The sequence below is a fragment of the Balaenoptera borealis genome, assembly GCF_965194805.1.
Source record: "Balaenoptera borealis genome assembly, chromosome: 19".
Classification (NCBI taxonomy): Eukaryota; Metazoa; Chordata; class Mammalia; order Artiodactyla; family Balaenopteridae; genus Balaenoptera; species Balaenoptera borealis.
Window position 1 is genome coordinate 22,985,498 of NC_138878.1, and position 18,146 is coordinate 23,003,643.

Below are 18,146 nucleotides of genomic sequence, written 5' to 3' on the forward strand. Positions count from 1 at the left end.
AATATCAATTAAATCTATCTGGTCTATTGTATCTTTTAAAGCTTGTGTTTCCTTATTAATTTTCTGTCTAGATGATCTGTCCATTGTTGTCAGTGAGGTGCTAAAGTCCCCCACTATTATTATGTTACTGTAGATTTCCTCTTTTATAGCTGTTAGCAGTTGCCTTATGTATTGAGGTGCTCCTACGTTGGGTGCATATATATTTATAATTGTCATATCTTCTTCTTGGATTGATCTCTTGATCATTATGTAGTGTCCTTCCTTGTCTCTTGTAACATTATTTTAAAATCTATTTTATCTGATATGAGTATTGCTACTCCAGCTTTCTTTTGATTTCAATTTGCATGGAATATCTTTTTCCATCCCTTCACTTTCAGTCTGTATGTGTCCCTAGGTCTGAAGTGGGTCTCTTGTAGACAGCATATATATGGGTCTTGTTTTTGTATCCATTCAGTGAGCCTGTGTCTTTTTGTTGGAGCATTTAATCCATTTACATTTAAGGTAATTATCGATATGTATGTTCCTATTACCATTTTCTTAATTGTTATGGATTTGTTTTTATGGGTCCTTTTCTTCTCTTGTGTTTCCCACTTAGAGAAGTTCCTTTAACATTTGTTGTAGAGCTGGTTTGGTGTTGCTGAATTCTCCTAGCTTTTGCTTGTCTGAAAAGCTTTTGACTTCTCCGTCGAATCTGAATGAGATCCTTGCCGGGTAGAGTAATCTCGGTTGTAGTTTCTTCCCTTTCATCACATTAAATATATTGTGCCACTCCCTTCTGGCTTGTAGTGTTTCTGCTGAGAAATCAGCTGTTAACCTCATGGGAGTTCCCTTGTATGTTATTTGTCATTTTACCCTTGTTGCTTTCAATAATTTTTCTTTGTCTTTAATTCTTGTCACTTTGATTACTGTGTGTCTCGGCGTGTTTCTCCTTGGGTTTATCCTTCCTGGGACTCTCTGTGCTTCCTGGACTTAGGTGGCTATTTTCTTTCCCATGTTAGGGAATTTTTTGACTATAATCTCTTCAAATATTTTCTCAGGTCCTTTCTCTCTCTCTTATCTTTCTGGGACCCCTATAATGCGAATGTTGTTGCATTTAATGTTGTCCCAGAGGTCTCTTAGGCTGTCTTCATTTCTTTTCATTCTTTTTTCTTTATTCTGTTCTGTGGCAGTGAATTCCACCATTCTGTCTTCCAGGTCACTTATCTGTTCTTCTGCCTCAGTTATTCTGCTATTGATTCCTTCTAGTGTAGTTTTCATTTCAGTTATTGTATTGATCATCTCTGTTTGTTTGTTCTTTAATTCTTCTAGGTCTTTGTTAACCATTTCTTGCATCTTCTCGCTCTTTGCGTCCATTCGTTTTCCGAGGTCCTGGATCATCTTCACTATCATTATTCTGAATTGTTTTTCTGGAAGGTTGCCTATCTCCACTTCATTTAGTTGTTTTTCTGGGGTTTTATCTTGTTCCTTCATCTGGTACAAAGTCCTCTGCCTTTTCATTTTGTCTATCTTTCTGTGAATGTGGTTTTCCTTCCACAGGCTGCAGAATTGTAGTTCTTCTTGCTTCTGCTGTCTGCCCTCTGGTGAATGAGGCTATCTAAGAGGCTTGTGCAAGCTTCCTGTTGGGAGGGACTGGTGGTGGGTAGAGCTGGGTGTTGCTCTGTTGGGCAGAGGTGAGTAAAACTTTAATCTGCTTGTCTGCTGATGGTTGGGGCTGAGTTCCCTCCCTGTTGGTTGTTTGGCCTGAGGCGACCCAGCACTGGAGCCTGCAGGCCTTTGGTGAGGCTAATGGCGGACTCAGGGAGGGCTTATGCCAAGGAGTACTTCCCAGAACTTCTGCTGCCAGTGTCCTTGTCCCCATGGTGAGCCCCAGCCACCCACCACCTCTTCAGGTAGGTCTGGTTCAGTCTCCTATGGGGTCACTGCTCCTTCCCCTGGGTCCCAATGCACACACTACTTTGTGTGTGCCCTCCACGAGTGAAGTCTCTGTTTCCCCCAGTCCTGTTGAAGTCCTACAATCAAATTCCGCTAGCCTTCAAAGTCTGATTCTATAGAAATTCCTCCTCCTGTTGCTGCACCCCCAGGTTGGGAACCCTGACGTGGAGCTCAGAACCTTCACTCCGGTGGGTGGACTTCTGTGGTATAAGTGTTCTCCAGTTTGTGAGTCACCCACCTAGCAGTTATGCGATTTGATATTATTGTTATTGCGCCTGTCCTACCGTCTCATTGTGGCTTCTCCTTTGTCTTTGGATGTGCGGTATCTTTTTTGGTGAGTTCCAGTGTCTTCCTGTCGATGATTGTTCAGCAGTTAGTTGTGATTCCAGTGCTCTCACAAGAGGGAGTCTTGACACTGGTTTTATCTCTGAATGTGTCTTGCTCTCCCAGGGCCCAGATGCTCTGCCGTCTTTAGGGCATTGCGTTGAAGTTGCTGTCAATCTCAGTATTTGCCCACTTCTTGGGAGTTTGCCATTCCATCAAAGATGGCTGCCCAAACCTTAACATCAGCATTGCCACTAACCAGCCTCCCTGTGTGGAGAAACTCATTTCAGTCAATCATGGTATTGATTTATATGGAATATTTTGAACCACTCTGTTTATCTAAAAATAGCAATGCATCGATAGCATGTAGCCAGCCTTGCCCAAAGAATACAGATGTGTGAAATTATACTTTCAGCATCCCTTTTAGTTTTCTTCTATCCATTTTATCTTTCTGCATGTGAGTTTAAGTGTTAGAACTCGTCTCTAAGCCAATTCACTTCCAAGGCTTTGCAGAAGTCTCCAGTCTGCAGGTCTGACAGGATCACAGGAACTTTCTCTGTCTGTGAGCCCAAATACAAACCAAAGAAAAATTGCTAGAGTGTTTTTAGGAGTTCTATCCAAGTTTGATCTGACCCTGACCCTTTTATTCTTTTTCTTGCCAAAAAAGCCGACTCCTTTTGGAATGAAATTATATTGATTATATTCTCATGTGTGAATATTTCTGGCCTCAGCAGCTTTCTTTATGTTGCTACTCAGCCTAACATGGGGATTTCCTGAATAACATTTCACATTTTAAAGGGGTCTGAGCCACAGAATTCAACATTGCCAACAAATGTTTGTCTGGCAACCTTTCTTACTTATTTGGATTAATAACAAAACATCATTTAAAAAACTTCCCATCCAAAGTGAAAAGTTCCGATCCAACTGTGTTACAACAGATGCGGTAAATGTGTTTTCACCTGCAAGTCGATCTGTTTTGTGTTTGTTTGTTTTTTTTTTTAAGTTTTTGGTTTTTTAAAAAATTTATTTATTTTTGGCTGTGTTGGGTGTTCGTTTCTGTGCGAGGGCTTTCTCTAGTTGCGGCAAGCGGGGGCCACTCTTCATCGCGGTGCGCGGGCCCCTCACTGTCACGGCCTCTCTTGTTGGGGGAGCACAGGCTCCAGACGCGCAGGCTCAGTAGTTGTGGCGCACGGGCTTAGTTGCTCCGTGGTTTGTGGGATCTTCCCAGACCGGGGCTCGAACCCGTGTCCCCTGCATCGGCAGGCAGATTCTCAACCACTGCGCCACCAGGGAAGCCCCTGTTTTGTGTTTATTTAGTAAAGGAGGCTCTATCATCTGATCATGCTGGATTTTTTTTTTTTTTTAATATTTGTAGCTCATGAAGACAGGCAGGTGGAAACAGCTGCATTGTCACTAAGTGCTGCATACTATCAGGAGTGGTTTTATAATGTTATTACAAAAATATTTACAATTAAGATGCAGGGCTTGGTTTAAAGAACACCTGTTTAATCAAGGATAGAAAGTCATATTTTGTATATGCCACTAGGTGAATAGGTGTCTTGCATATCAATCTGTCCCTGACTACTGTCTGTTCTGTGGAGTTTTCTCTCTTTAGAAGATAATTGTTTGTAGAACCTCTAGTTAAAATTTTATGACAGATATTTATCTACTGAGGTTTGCCTGGGCACTGAGTTAGTTTTTTTTGTTTTTTTAATGTAACTTTTTTATGTTTAAGTTTCCCTTTGCCTTTAAAAATAATTTCTTACAGGAAGTTGGGTGCAGATCTTACCTAGAGGAACATGAAGCAGATAACAACAGTGTCCTGAATCACCTCAGCGTTGTGAGGATGGGATGTTTTTGTTAATTGAAGAGTCTTATTCTCTAAGAGTAAATGTAGAGTAGGTTAACCACAACCTGGGCTCTTAATGCCCTGAAGTTAGAGAGGCTTGGTCCATTTACTAGTAATGTAATTTCAGGAAATTTATCAATACTTAGGTTTTACCAACTTGGAGAGTTATGAAGATGGTATTTCATCTCTCAAAAGGTTATTGAGAAAATTAAATGATGCAGTTTATACAAAGTGCCTGAAATGAAGCTAACACTTAGTAAATGCTAATTATTAGTATTAGTATTAATATCCAAACAAAATCTATATAGGGATGAACAGTTTTCAGAGATTGAGTATTTTTGCCGGTCTAAAATACCATAGTGGTTATAATTTGAGTAGTGAGAAGATTCATATTTTTGACATCATATTGTAATGAAAGAAGTACGAGACCACAAAATCAGCCTGATACATATTTGAATCTCAGCTCCATTACTTACTAGCTAAGCTTCAGTTTTCTCCCCTACCAAACGGAGGTAATAATCCTTATCTCTAAGGGCTATTGTTAGGATTAAGTGATGCTATCTCCAAACTGTATTGACCCATAGTGAAAACCCAGTATATTTTCTACTCTTTATGCATTCTCCTTTAAACTCTTTATTATGAATTAGTAGCAGAGAGTGAGTTAATGCAGTGGAAACACCTTCTGCCTCCTATGTAACATAGTTTTATTGAACTCCCTGGGAGTTAGAAACAGGAGATATTTGTTTGAAAGCCCAATCTCATTACTTTTCCATTACTGTTGTGAATGATAGGCAGGCCAGCCTACCTGAGATTTGTTTCTAAAGAATCAGTCATAAAACAGGAGTTAGAAAAGTTACATTAAGATGCTGAGATAAATTCCCAGTATTCCATATCCTGATGCCTCTTCTCGATCCATTTAATTGTAAATGGCCTTCCTAGGCAAAAGCATCCAAAACTGTGCTTGAAAGCTCTTTTGTAGCCAGTGGCCCATAGTGTCCATGAGTGAGCAAGAGGACCTTCTACTTTGTCTATTCTGACTCTGATCTACCTTCACACAGTCCTGGACTCACTGCCTCTAGCCCACCTAGATGCTTCACCTCTGCTCCATGTGATCACCTCCAGACCCCGTTGTTATGATGACTCACTTTGGACACAGGTCTCCAGTCCTTAGTGGGATTCAGTTCTCATAATTTCGGGGATGGGTTAGACAACAATTTTTTTTTTTGAATTTTATTTTATTTTTTTATACAGCAAGTTCTTATTAGTTATCTATTTTATACATATTAGTGTATATATGTCAATCCCAATCTCCCAGTTCATCACATCACCACCCCACCCCCCCACCACTTCCTCCTTTTGTGTCCATACATTTTAGACAACAATTTTCTTAACCCCCTGTTAAAGAATAAAATTCAGCAGAGTACATTTTAAAGATCCTATGGGCTCTATTCCGCAATCATGAATTGGGGAGCATACAAGCTACCAGTTGTACAATTCAAGAGGGCTTTATAGACCAAAGTGAGCAAGAACAAGGAAGTTATACTGGGCATTAGCTGATTGCTTAAAGCAGGGTTACTCCCCTTATGTGGAGGAAAGGGAAGCCTTGGAGCCAGGCAGGTAACCTGTGCTGAGCTGGCAAGTGCTGATTGGTTGATGTAAGCCTTCCTTTTCTGGGAGAGCCAAGCATAGAAATTTAGGAAAGTTTTTGTTTGCTGACATGGGGTTTAGTGGGAGGGACTCCATCTCTGGTTACTTTAACACCCCAAATAGAATATGTTCTTTCTTTATATTATTCCCAAAAGGCATATGGTAGAACTTGTTGACTTTTAGAGATGTTTCAAGGCAAATAGAGACCCTAAGAAGATAATGAATTTCATCACCAGTCATGTGTAAGCGGAGATCACTTATCCTGCAAGTTACCCAGGGGATGCAAGTATCAAAAAGGTGGAAAGGAGTGAGAACATCCTGTAGAGGAACTCTGAGGTCCAACCTGCTCTTGAGACTATTAGGATATTTCTAATGAGTACACTTTTATTTTTCAGCTCTTCATCTGTTAGGATGAGGATTGTTATATCCAGCAAGAAAAACATTACATGTAGAGATTTTTTAAGAATCCAAAAATCCAGATAAAAAGCATTGAAAATCAGAATACCTTTTTGGGTTTATTGCTTCAATGTTTTCTTCAAATGTGAACAAACCAACTTCCTTTGATGGTTCTGTATTGAGGGTCTAAAACAGCACTGTCTGATAAAACTTTCTCTAATGATGGAAATGTTCTCCATCTGTGTTTTCCAATATGGTAGCACTAGTCACTTGTGGTTATTGAACACTTGAAACATAGATAGTACAACTGAGTAACTGAATATTTATTTTTTAAAATTTTTAATTAACATAAGTTTAATTGGCCACATGTATCTAGTGGCTCTAGTATTGGTTAATGCACGTCTAAAATTTATCATGGCTTTGTCAGAAGGATACTTAACTCCCAACAGTATTTCAGACCACCCCTGCAAAGGGATTTTAGGCTTTTCATTGATAGGGGATAGAAGAGGGATCATTAAGAGTCTCCATGTTTGAAAAAGACAATCATTCTTGAAGAAAATCAAGGTGTGGGTGGTTGTACTAACATGTATGAAGACTCTTTATGTCCTTTTGGTAGGGAAGCATTTATTAAGCAACAAATAATGTAAACCTTAAAAGGAAAAATTAACAATTTTTACTACATTAAACTTAAGAACTTTGGTTTAGGCATCATAAAGTTAGAGAAAAGTGAATGGAAAAAGAAAAGGTATTTACCACTTATAACTGGCAAAAAAAATTTATAATAAATAAGTAAAAGACAAATAAAAATAAGTAATAGATGCAAAAAAAGAAACATGTATCACTCTTAAACATATTAAAAAATGTCAGCTCACTAATGATCATGCAAATTAAAAATTAGTTAAGTAGCATTGTGTACCCAACACAATGCAAAAATTAAATGTTGAACAATATCAAATGATGAAGATGTAGAGCAAGGTAAGTTCTTATAACTGATAGGTAGTGTGTGAGCTTATAAAATTGTTTCATAGAAGAATTTGATATTGTCTTGGAAACTAGAAAAATTGAAACTGTGGATGTATCTATTACCTAGCAATTTTTCTCTTAGGTAAATACCCTAGAAACTCTCTTAGACATAGGCACTGGAGTTCAAGTAAAACTACAAATCAGCATTGTAATGTTAAAAAAAAAGTAAATAACCCAAATTTTCATCTAATGTAGAATGGATAGATTTGGTATTGTCTTAAGATAATTTGCTGGAAATGAATGAACTAAAACTGAAAGCAACAACATGGGTGAATCTGAAAAACAGACTTGAGCAAAAAGCAAGCCACAGAAGTATATATGAGGTTGAACTCTAGAGGACAAAAAAAGGCATGTTAAATATGGAATTTAGAGAACTGGTTACCATTATTGGTGAGGGAGGGGATGCTGTCCTGTAGGGTCATATCCAAGGCTTCAAATACATTAGGATTATTCTATTTTTATGTGATTGATTAATTCATGATTATTCTTTATCCTTCTATATGTTGTATGTATATTTTGCATGTAGATAATTAATTCACAATAAAAGTGACTATTAAAAAAAAACCGGAAACACTTTCATGGCAGCATATAAATTGCTTCATAAAAATATTCTTTACCAACTACAAAGAACCTCTGGGGTCATTCATAAGCTAAGGGTTATGCTAGTTTAGTTCCCCCTGCTGCCCCCCATCCCCCCGACCCCAGGCTCAGACTCAGAGTTCCTGGGACTCAAATTTCTGTCTTAGTAAATTAATTAATTCCTATATGTTACACAACTTCAGTATCACCTACAGAGCTAAAATTGCTAGTGTTATGTCTAGAAATAAGAGTGGCTTCTGTCTATTGAGTGGTCACTATGAACCTGGCACTTTTTAAATAGTTTAGCACATATTAATTTATTGAGTCTTTACCACAACTCAGTGAAAAGAGCATTCTTATTATCCATCCCCTTTCTGCTAATAAGGAAGCTGAAACTCAGAAAGTTTGAATGACTTGCCCAATTTCCCACAGCTAGTGAGGAGAGAAGACTGTTTCTCACACAGGTAGTAGGAGTTCAGACGAATTGTTTCAGCCATTACATTGTAAGGATTTCCTGTCACTAATCTCACCTTTTGATTTTTATATAAGAAGTGAATTTGACTATTTATTTATTCGATAAATATTATTAAATGTTTATCATGTACCGGTCATTATTCTACAAGATGAGGGCACAATGACAAAAAATAAATAAAAATAAGATAATATGTCTCTTTTCTGACAGTCAGCAGCATGCTCAGAGGAAAGGAAAGACAGAAAGAGAGTACCTTTCTCATTCCCCTTTTTGTTCCCAACACACCATCTCCACCACCCCCCCCACACACACATCCTTATAAAAGTTCAGCTTTCTATTTATGTAGTTTTGAAGATTTTCCTGGCCCCCCCTTCATCTCTGAGAAGAGTAGATGAATTAGTCTGTGTTCCTATTGCATTTGTAGATAGATAGATAGATAGATAGATAGATAGATAGATAGATAGATAGGCAAACTGACTCCATACATTATTCTAGAGGCTCTTTCTCTGTATCCCCTAATTGATGTTGAGTTTAGAAACCTCATGTCCAATACTTGATTCCTGTAGACCACCAAAAGAGAAGCCATGATACTAAAAAATATGTCTTCTTGAGGAATTTAGGTTGAGGAAAGCAATAATGAATAAGTTTGTTACAGTTATAAGAAAATGATGACACAGCTTAATAAATAAAAGCAGTATCATTGGTAGTTGTCACATCTTAAAATAGTGGATACGGTAATATTGGTTATCATTTGCATTCCTCAGACAATTTTTCTGGATTTCCTTATTTCACTGGTTAAATCATTGTGAATCTGATTGACTGTATTGCCAAAAGGCATAAATCGTAACAGCTAATACTTCCTTAGTACTTTCCATGTGCCAGACACTCTACTAAATATTTTGGAAATACTCTCTTCTTTTATCTTTGGCATTGTAATGTTATTATCTCTCCTTGCTGTATAGATAAGGAGCTGAGGCACAGGTAGATGAAGTGACTTGTTCAAGGTCATCCTGCTGGTAAATTGCGGAACTTGGTTTCAAACCCAGATCTTCCCGTATCTAGCCGTTTTGTTCTTTTAGACATTTTTTATCTAAGAGGAGAGTACATCTGCAGTGTATAATAATTTTCTGATATTGTGTTTTAACAAAAACATGCATAATCTAGGCAGTGTTCTAAGCTAGGAGTTCAGGAGTTGGCAAACTTTTCTAGAAAGGGTTGGATAGTAAATATCATAGGTTCTGTGGGCCATTCAGGATCTGTTGCAACTATTCAACTCTGCCACTGGAGAGTGAAGGCCACCAAGGCAAATGAATGGGTGTGTCTGTGTCCCAACAAATCTTTATTTACAAAAACAGGATTGACCAGCATTACCCTGAGAGTTGTAGATTGTGGACTCTGGTTTTAAGAGGTTTATAAATACCACCATAATCCTTAAAACAAACAAACAAACAAAAAACCCCAAAATACAAACCCTAAAAAGAGGTATTACTATTGTAATGGTAACGGTATGGTAACGGTATAGAATATCAGGACATTGAGGTGAATAGAGTTAAAATAAATTGCCCAAATTTTCAGAGTTGGTAAACAATAGGAGAGTGTGAGGTCTTCAGGGCTGTGGTCCTCACCATTTGCATGATGTTCCTGCATTTGATGCAGAAGAGGTCCCATATTCTAATTCCTGAATTTGTGAGACAGTAGCCCTTCCTCTTTGCCTCTTCAGTCTCAGGGCACATCCTTGGTTCTCTGTAGGAAATTCCTGTGCCAAGGTACCTGCTGTGAGCCCTTCGAAACCTATATTCTTGCCCCAGTCCTTGTCTTCCTTGGGGTTTTCCTGGAGATCCATGTGCTTTCTCTCATGTTTCTATAAGGTTCCAATGCACCTGAGGTTCCTGAGCACCTTCTGCTTACCTTCTTCGGCTCCTCTTTATCCTTCTATTCTCTAGTTCCTATGTTTGGATTGTCTCTGGTTAGAATGCATCACATTTTGCACACCCTCTTAAGTAAAATCCTTATGTAAGAGCTTAAAAGGAGAAAGAAGCACATTTCTGCATGCTAGAATTTCAGTAAAAGGATTTACAATGGGGTGAAACCAAACAAGGCTGATTCATCTTAATTTCTCCAGGAGGTGTTAAAGTATCTGGCATGAAATAGGTGCTTAATAACTGTTTGTGGAATAAATTAATAGCTGAATGACACCTCTTATTTGATAGTCTTAAAGCATTTCTGAAATTAGGGGAGTATACACTGATTAGAGCAGTGACTAACTGTGAGTACCTGTAATTAAACATTCGGATGCCCTTAAGAAAGTCCCTTCTTCTTTTTCCCCATTCTGTTTATCAGATGACTTCTCATCTACCTTTTATTTTTTTTTTATTTTTAACAGATTTATTGAGGTATAATTGATGTACAAAAACTGCACATATTTAGTGTATACAATTTGATGAGTTTGGACATATGGACATATGCATACACCCGTGAAACCATCACCACAATCAAGGAAATAAATGTATCCATTACCTCAAAAAAAAAGAACAGTGGCTGATATTATAGAAAAAACCTGAGGGTAAATTTTAAAAAAGAAAAAAGAGAAACAAACAAAAAATAGTCATCCGTATTCTTTGTCTTCTGTGTTTGAGTTTGCACAAAGGTTGTTTTTTTTTTTTTAAACAGATTATTTTTAAAATTTATTTATTTATTTATTTATTTATGGCTGTGTTGGGTCTTTGTTTCTGTGCGAGGGCTTTCTCTAGTTGTGGCAAGCGAGGACCACTCTTCATCGCGGTTCGCGGACCTCTCACTATCACGGCCTCTCTTGTTGCGGAGCACAGGCTCCAGACGCGCAGGCTCAGTAATTGTGGCTCACGGGCCCAGTTGCTCCACGGCATGTGGGATCTTCCCAGACCAGGGCTCGAACCCGTGTCCCCTGCACTGGCAGGCAGATTCTCAACCACTGCACCACCAGGGAAGCCCTGCACAAAGGTATTTTCCTTTGTGTCTCTTCCAGTTGATTGATAGAGGCTGGTTGGAATGTTGTGTTCATAAAAATGCTTAGGCTAATCCTAGTCCCCGGAGAACAAGTGCTTTGATCAATTAATGATGTCTGCCATGGGCGTATGATGGTAAAGTGGAGGCACCCATGCAAAATATCTGTTAATCTTTATCTAGAATTCATGTTGCTCTATAAATAAAGGTTTTTATTTTACTAATCAATGAGAAAAACTTTAACTTAATGACAAACTCTATCTGGCCTCTATCTTGGCCTTACTAATTTTCTCAAGTTCACTTTTCACCCTGCTTTTGTCGCTTTATCCACAGGCGATGAGCAAAGCCTTTTACCCCAATTCTAACAGTCCTATATGATGTCTCATCTTTAATATCTGAAATGTGTATTGTCAGTAGCTAAGATTTATTTCAGTGCCTACCTTACTGAAGACACTTTTACTTTGGGCTCATCTTTTCTGGCTCTGGCTCTGGCTCTGGGCTGGGATTCTTTATTTTTCTCTGCTTTTTTTCAGCCCAGAAGCAAATTGCTTTTCAAAAGTTTGAGAAGAAACTAGAGAAGTTTTGGATGGGTTAGAAATGGGGAAAATGGCTCTTTTCATGAATAAATATTTGCCTGTGGTTCTCCACTTTGCAGCCTCAAACAGGGATTAAAAGGTAAAGATTGGCAGGAGGGAGTTGAGGAGGCTTTTAGGCAAAAAGTAACATGGGTGTTACAGCTCCACATACAGAGAATGCAATTTCCCCTTTGTTATAAGTAAAATCAGCTCTAAGTAGCCCTTTGTAGCTGCCATTACACAGGGTCAGTCCAGTAGAAAAAGCACAGGCTTTGAGTCAAAAATATCTGCATTTGGATCACTTACAAGAGGTGTGAGCTTGGGTAGGTGGTGGCTTAAGGTCAAAGAATGTCAGTTTCCTCATCTGCAAAATGAGGAACAGTACATGTAAAATATGTGCAAAACCTGACATGCAGTAGATGATCATCAGTAAATTGTTGTTCTCTTCAGTTTACCGTGAGGAAAAATTAGAAATTGATAGTATATGACTAATTATAATCCAATGAGAATTATTCAGTTGCAGAAGACTAGTTTGAAGCAGCCATCTTAGAGCATTTTATTTGTATAAATGTGTTTGCCATACAAAAACATTACACCACGGCCACCACCAATAGTAACAGCAGTAGCAGCAGCAGCAAAACCATCAATGCGGAGCTTCCCACAGTATGTACAGTCAGGGAAACAGGTCTTAGCCTTTTTACTAAATGGGTCAAGGAAAGCATGATTTGTGTAGAGAGAAGTTCACACACGTACACAGACACACACACACACACAAATAATGAGAACCTTGTGTTTCATAACTACTAGGCTGATATGCTCACTAAAATGCTGGTGTACCTTCTGAAGTTGTATAAAGATTTTCATAGAAGAGCAGAAGAAAATTTTGGAGCATCCAAAGATAGTAGGGCTTCCTTTCCAGAAGAGGAAGAAATTATAAATCTATAGATTCTGCGGCTTCCCTGGTGGTGCAGTTGTTAAGAATCCGCCTGCCAATGCAGGGGACACGGGTTTGAGCCCTTGTCCGGGAAGATCCCACATGCCGCGGAACAACTAAGTCTGTGCGCCACAACTACTGAGCCTGCGCTCTGGAGCCCACGAGCCACAGCTACTGAGCCCGTGCACCACAACTACTGAAGCCCGTGTGCCTAGAGCCCATGCTCCGCAACAAGAGAAGCCACCGTAATGAGAAGCCCGCACACTGCGACGAAGAGTAGCCCCCGCTTGCTGCAACTAGAGAAAGCCCGCACCCAGGAACAAAGACCCAACGCAGCCAAAAATAAATAAAAAATTTTAAAAAAAAAGCTTCATTATAAGTAGCACATTGACACTGATTTAAATTACCCTTAACTTCAAACTCACCTTGTTCATAAGAAAGAATTTATCATATCGAGAGGTTAGCCATCATGTTTTTTAAGACACAAGTCTTAGAGGGGAAGCACTTTTCTTGAATGTGTTGGGAAGAGTCTTTGAAGTAAATGGTCTTCAAGAAATATAGAATACTACCTCCTTATTGTGGGTTTTTCTTTTTTTTTTTTTTAACCGATGATTTTTAAGATTTGTCCTCCCCAACTTCCTGCCTCTTGTTTTCTTTTGTTATTTGCACAGACATTATTGAGCATTTACTGTCTGTTTTCTAGACACTGATTGGGGCTGGAGAATCAAAGACAAATAGTGTTCTCTCTGCCCTTAAAGAGCTGCCATCCCAGCATCTCTCAGAAGGTTAACTGCTGTATGAGTGGGAGAAGATAGTAGAATCTCTGAAAAGAATTTAAGTGACTTATCTTAACTCTACAGCAGTGAAAGTTCACCTTTTTTTTTTTGAAACAAATGTTAACCCAAATTCCATGACCGTGTGCTCTTTGTTACAATTCTGGCTTTTTCTATTATGCAGTTTAAGAACCCATTGGTTTCATGTACCATTAGGTATTCTGGAAACTGATCTTTATACTGGATATCTGCATTCCAGACTATTTTTCTCAAGTGGACTAGTATGCATTTTTTAGATGTATTTGAATTGTTTGCTGAGTGAATCGCCCAATGATGAGAGCAAGTTACCACCAGCATGGATAACAAGGGATTAAGCTTAAGAACCATTTAGCTGCTCATACTCTTCTGGATTTGATTTGCAGTTAAGGTCTCCACTAATGTCCGTTATGCCATAGTTATATGTGTGCTGTTGTGTTCTTAGTGTAACTCTCACAAAATTACAAACTCTCATTCTCAATGCTGTTTCTATCCTGGAATTTTGGTTGATTCTGTTGGCTTATGCAGAAATAATGGCAGAGTATTGAGAGGGTCACAGAATCAATGAGAGATCCATTGAACCTAGCTCAGAGAGCATATTCAGATCCTGAAATGGTGATAGCTTGCTAACAGCCCTGGTGCTGCCCCCTCCAACACTCATTCTTAGAAGTCCGGAATCCCCGTTCAAATCCACGAGTGATGATGGATTTCCAAGATATCACGAGAAGGATCTTGATATGATGTGCAACCTGAGAGAGAGAGAGAGAGCGAGCAGATTCACTACAAAATCAATCTAGGCTATTCTTAAAATGAACTTTGTAGTATTGAAATATAGCTCTGAAGCACAGAGGGCCTATTATGTATATGTTACTGCAGAAATATTTGCAGATTGATTTTCATCCATGTTTTGCACACTAAGAGTCAGAGAATTTGAGCAACCTCTCCAAGTTTGAACAGCTAATAAAAGACTGAACTAAGTTTTGAATATAGTATATTTCAGTATAACTTTCTCCCTGAGGAGGTTTCCATCAAATCCTAAGTGTAGGATTAACAGTGCAGCCTTAGGAAGCAACTTGGAAAAAGGAGTGCTTTTGTCAGGCACTGGGGTAGACTGATTCTCCTGTCAGTCGATGACGTTTTTATTAGTTCTGATCTACACTCATTAAAAGGAACCTGCAGCCTTTTGAACCCACATTTCAAATCTTCTTTGGCCATTATAACCCAAATATTAACTAGAGCCCCTTCATGTTACCCTCATGCATTCAGTGGAGCTGGGTAGGCACATGGACTTTATAGGAGATGATCTTATTCTTTCATTTACTAGCTTTGTGACCTTCAGGAAATCAGTCTTCTAGAGCTTTATCATTTCCCATTAAAAGCAGAAATACTACCCTTAAAAGGAAAGCTTCGTAAGTGCAAGGCTAGATCTAACTTTTCTGTCAATGTTGAATACTGTATGAATGAAAAAAATGAATGAATGAATGTTTAATTCACTCATTAATTCAGTTATTTATGATGCCACTATTTATGACATTAAACGTGTTTTTAAATTTTTCAAGTATCAAACATATAACAAATATTATTTCCATGCTATTGTAGTTGTGCTATTTGATCATCTTCCTTATTTTTATCTCACTTATTATTTTCACCATTAGTGCATCTTACAAATGACCTACTACATGCCATACCCTATGCTTGGCCTATTGCATACACTGGACCTCCTAAGGGAGATGGTCATTACCATTATTTGACAGACAAAAACACAAAAGCAGAGAGTTCACTTACCTAGATATTAGATGGAGCTGTAATTTAAACCCCATCTCTATGTTCATGGTCAGTTGTTTTTTCCTACTCCACCATTTCATGTCTGACAATAAATGGCACAACAGTATGGATTTTCTACTTTGGATATCCATAGTCAAAATGCTGAGCAGCCTTTTTTATAGGCAGGAAGATGTTCACATTTGTTTCTTTGTTTCTTTTTTTTTTTTAATGTCAACGACGCTTTCTACCCAACCTCACAGGCCACCACAGAACCTTGATAATCTAAAAGGAGACAAAGAGATTTATGGTTTCTTGAGATTGTCTCCTACTTCTTTGAGAATAAAATGAAATTCTTTATACTGCACTTCAAGGTTGTTGACATCTTTTATTATTTTCAGGTCATACACATCTTTCTTCCTATAAAGAGAGTCATCCTACAAGCATTCATTCATTACTCTTAAGGTCATGTCAGAAAGACTCATAGACTTATTGTCAACACACTCAGTATAAAAATATAAAACCATTTTTTGCCCAAAACCTTCTGTATGTTCTTATCAGGAAATCAATGTGCTGATGGGGCACTGAGAACTGGGAGACTTGGAGAAATTCAGTGTACTTTGCCATCTGCCCAAGCAGATGGAATTGGATTGAGCGCTCGCACTCTGATCTCAGATCCACTGGGTATTATCATCTTGGATGTCATAACTTCTAGAATTACTGCCCATGAAAAAGGTACCACTTAAGACATTGAAGAAAACTGCAGAGCATACTTTGCTGTGATATGGCTTCTGTATTTTCTATACTGTTTAATGTATTATGTGCTTTGGAAGTTTAAAGAATCCTGAGAATATCTACAATTCTCTTTTGAATCTGCTTTCAGACTTCTTAAAAGTGATATCAACAATAACAGTGCCACATAATGTTCTGAGTCATTTAAAACTTTCAGGACTGGGTGTCTTGGATTTCCTGGTACTTACTGCACCTTTTCTCACATTAGTTCTCGATTTATGTGAGCCAGCTGTACACTGCATTGCCAGGCTTAACAGAATGAAAAAGATGCTGTTATATATCCAGACCCCTCATCCTTGATACAGGTTGGTACCCACCCCCATTCTCATGCTAATACCAGCCTGGTTCAGAGATGGATGTCTGTATTCACTTAATAAAACATTCCATTATCTAATGGGTGGCTATTGTAAACTCAGTGTATGCCCTCATCCTTTTCCAAAACTCTCTTTTATTGAAAGCCAAATATATTTTCTCATTTCATGAATTAATTTTTTATATGGTTCTGCTGTTCACAGCCTCTTGAATTATTATGTAGAAGTGTCAGATAGGCCCATTACTAGCTGCATTGGTCAAGTTATTCACTCTCTCTAAACCAGATTGTTTAATGCAAAATGGGACTAATTATGCCTACACCATAAAATTCTTGTGATGGTTAATACATGCAAATTGCTTACTATATTTTCAACCCTGGGTTAGTGGTTCAAAACTGATGAGTCTGAGAATTAGGCAGACCTGACAGATAAGGCTAAAGAGGGGCATGGGAACTAATGTTTATTTCAAATATTTGAGATGGGGGCATTGGATATATGGGGTTCTTAATGTACCAACAACTTGAAAAATTGTTAAGTAAGTGTAGAATTGTTGGATATCAATGTACCAATTATAAATCTGAAGGCAATTTAATCTATAACTGGAAACAGAAGCTGTGGGTCTTTTCTTCAGATCATCATTCGGGAATTTATGCCTCTGGGTTTATTTAGTTTTCACGATGTCATTTTCATGGACTACACTCCAAGTTTCTTAGCAACCTTAGATTCCTCTGTGTTGCTATGCATGTGGCTTTATTGGACCATGGGCTCTGTGGTATGAAGGAGAGGTGGGAAAAGCTCCAGGGAATCACATACGTATTATTCAGGACTCTGAATAGTTATATAGTCACCTTTTTGGCTTAAGCTGGTGTAGGCAATTTCTGAATCCAGACCCATCTCTATTTGCAAAGGCTCATACGATCTCGACTGAACTCCATATCTCTCTGCCCGTCTCATTTCTGCTTTCCTCTCTGAGTGGAAATCCTTTATGTAGACTGCTTCTGCTAGGCACCTGGGTAAGAGGTTCTTGACAGCTACAGGCTTGACTCTTCCTTCCAACTCAAAAGACAATAGGAAAAGTGAGGTCCGTTTTCACCTAGCACTCTTACGCTATTCCATGGAAAGGTTCTGGTTAGTCTTGGTTGGGTGATGTTTCTACTCACAGTTCAATCACATTATTACGGCGAGGGATAGTCTGAACATTGTAGGAGCCAGGCCCAATTAAACAACAGAATCAAACACACACACACACACAAAGTGTTCTCAGAAAAAAAGACATTTTTTCTTGCTAACGGAGTAGAGGAGGCACATACCAGTTCACCTTGGCCTTGCTCTTTTCTCACCAGCCCTCCCATTGCCTTCAGGAATAATGCATGGTGCTTATACTATCCCACCCCAAACCAAATCAACTACAAAAATAGAAGCTTCTTGCACGATGCTCCTCAGGGAGGTGAACAAGTTTTGTTCATTTTCTTCTTCCTTTGATGAACTCCATTCTTCTTGTTGTTTCTTTCTTGGTTCTGGAGATTCTGCATTTATCCAATTGTAGCTCCTTTGTTTCTCATTTTCTGATGCCTTTGATAATCTCTTTTCAATTTCCATTTAGGAAAGGAGACATTCTCCGATATTTTCTGCTTGAATTTCTGTTCTCATCCTTCCCTTGAGTTTGGATTTTTCTTAGATCAGTGTGACACACAAATATGCATCTCTAAACTGGGTCTGTTTTTTAAGTTCCTAAACCACATGGCTAATGGCTCCACCTA

The 18,146-nt window shown here is 38.5% G+C and overlaps 1 protein-coding gene across 4 annotated transcripts in view; it reads left to right on the forward strand.

Annotated features, from left to right (window-relative positions):
- Window positions 1-18,146, forward strand: part of CDH8 (cadherin 8) — a 377,020-nt gene that overhangs the window by 49,681 nt on the left and 309,193 nt on the right. The gene's annotated exons all lie outside the window — the stretch shown is intronic.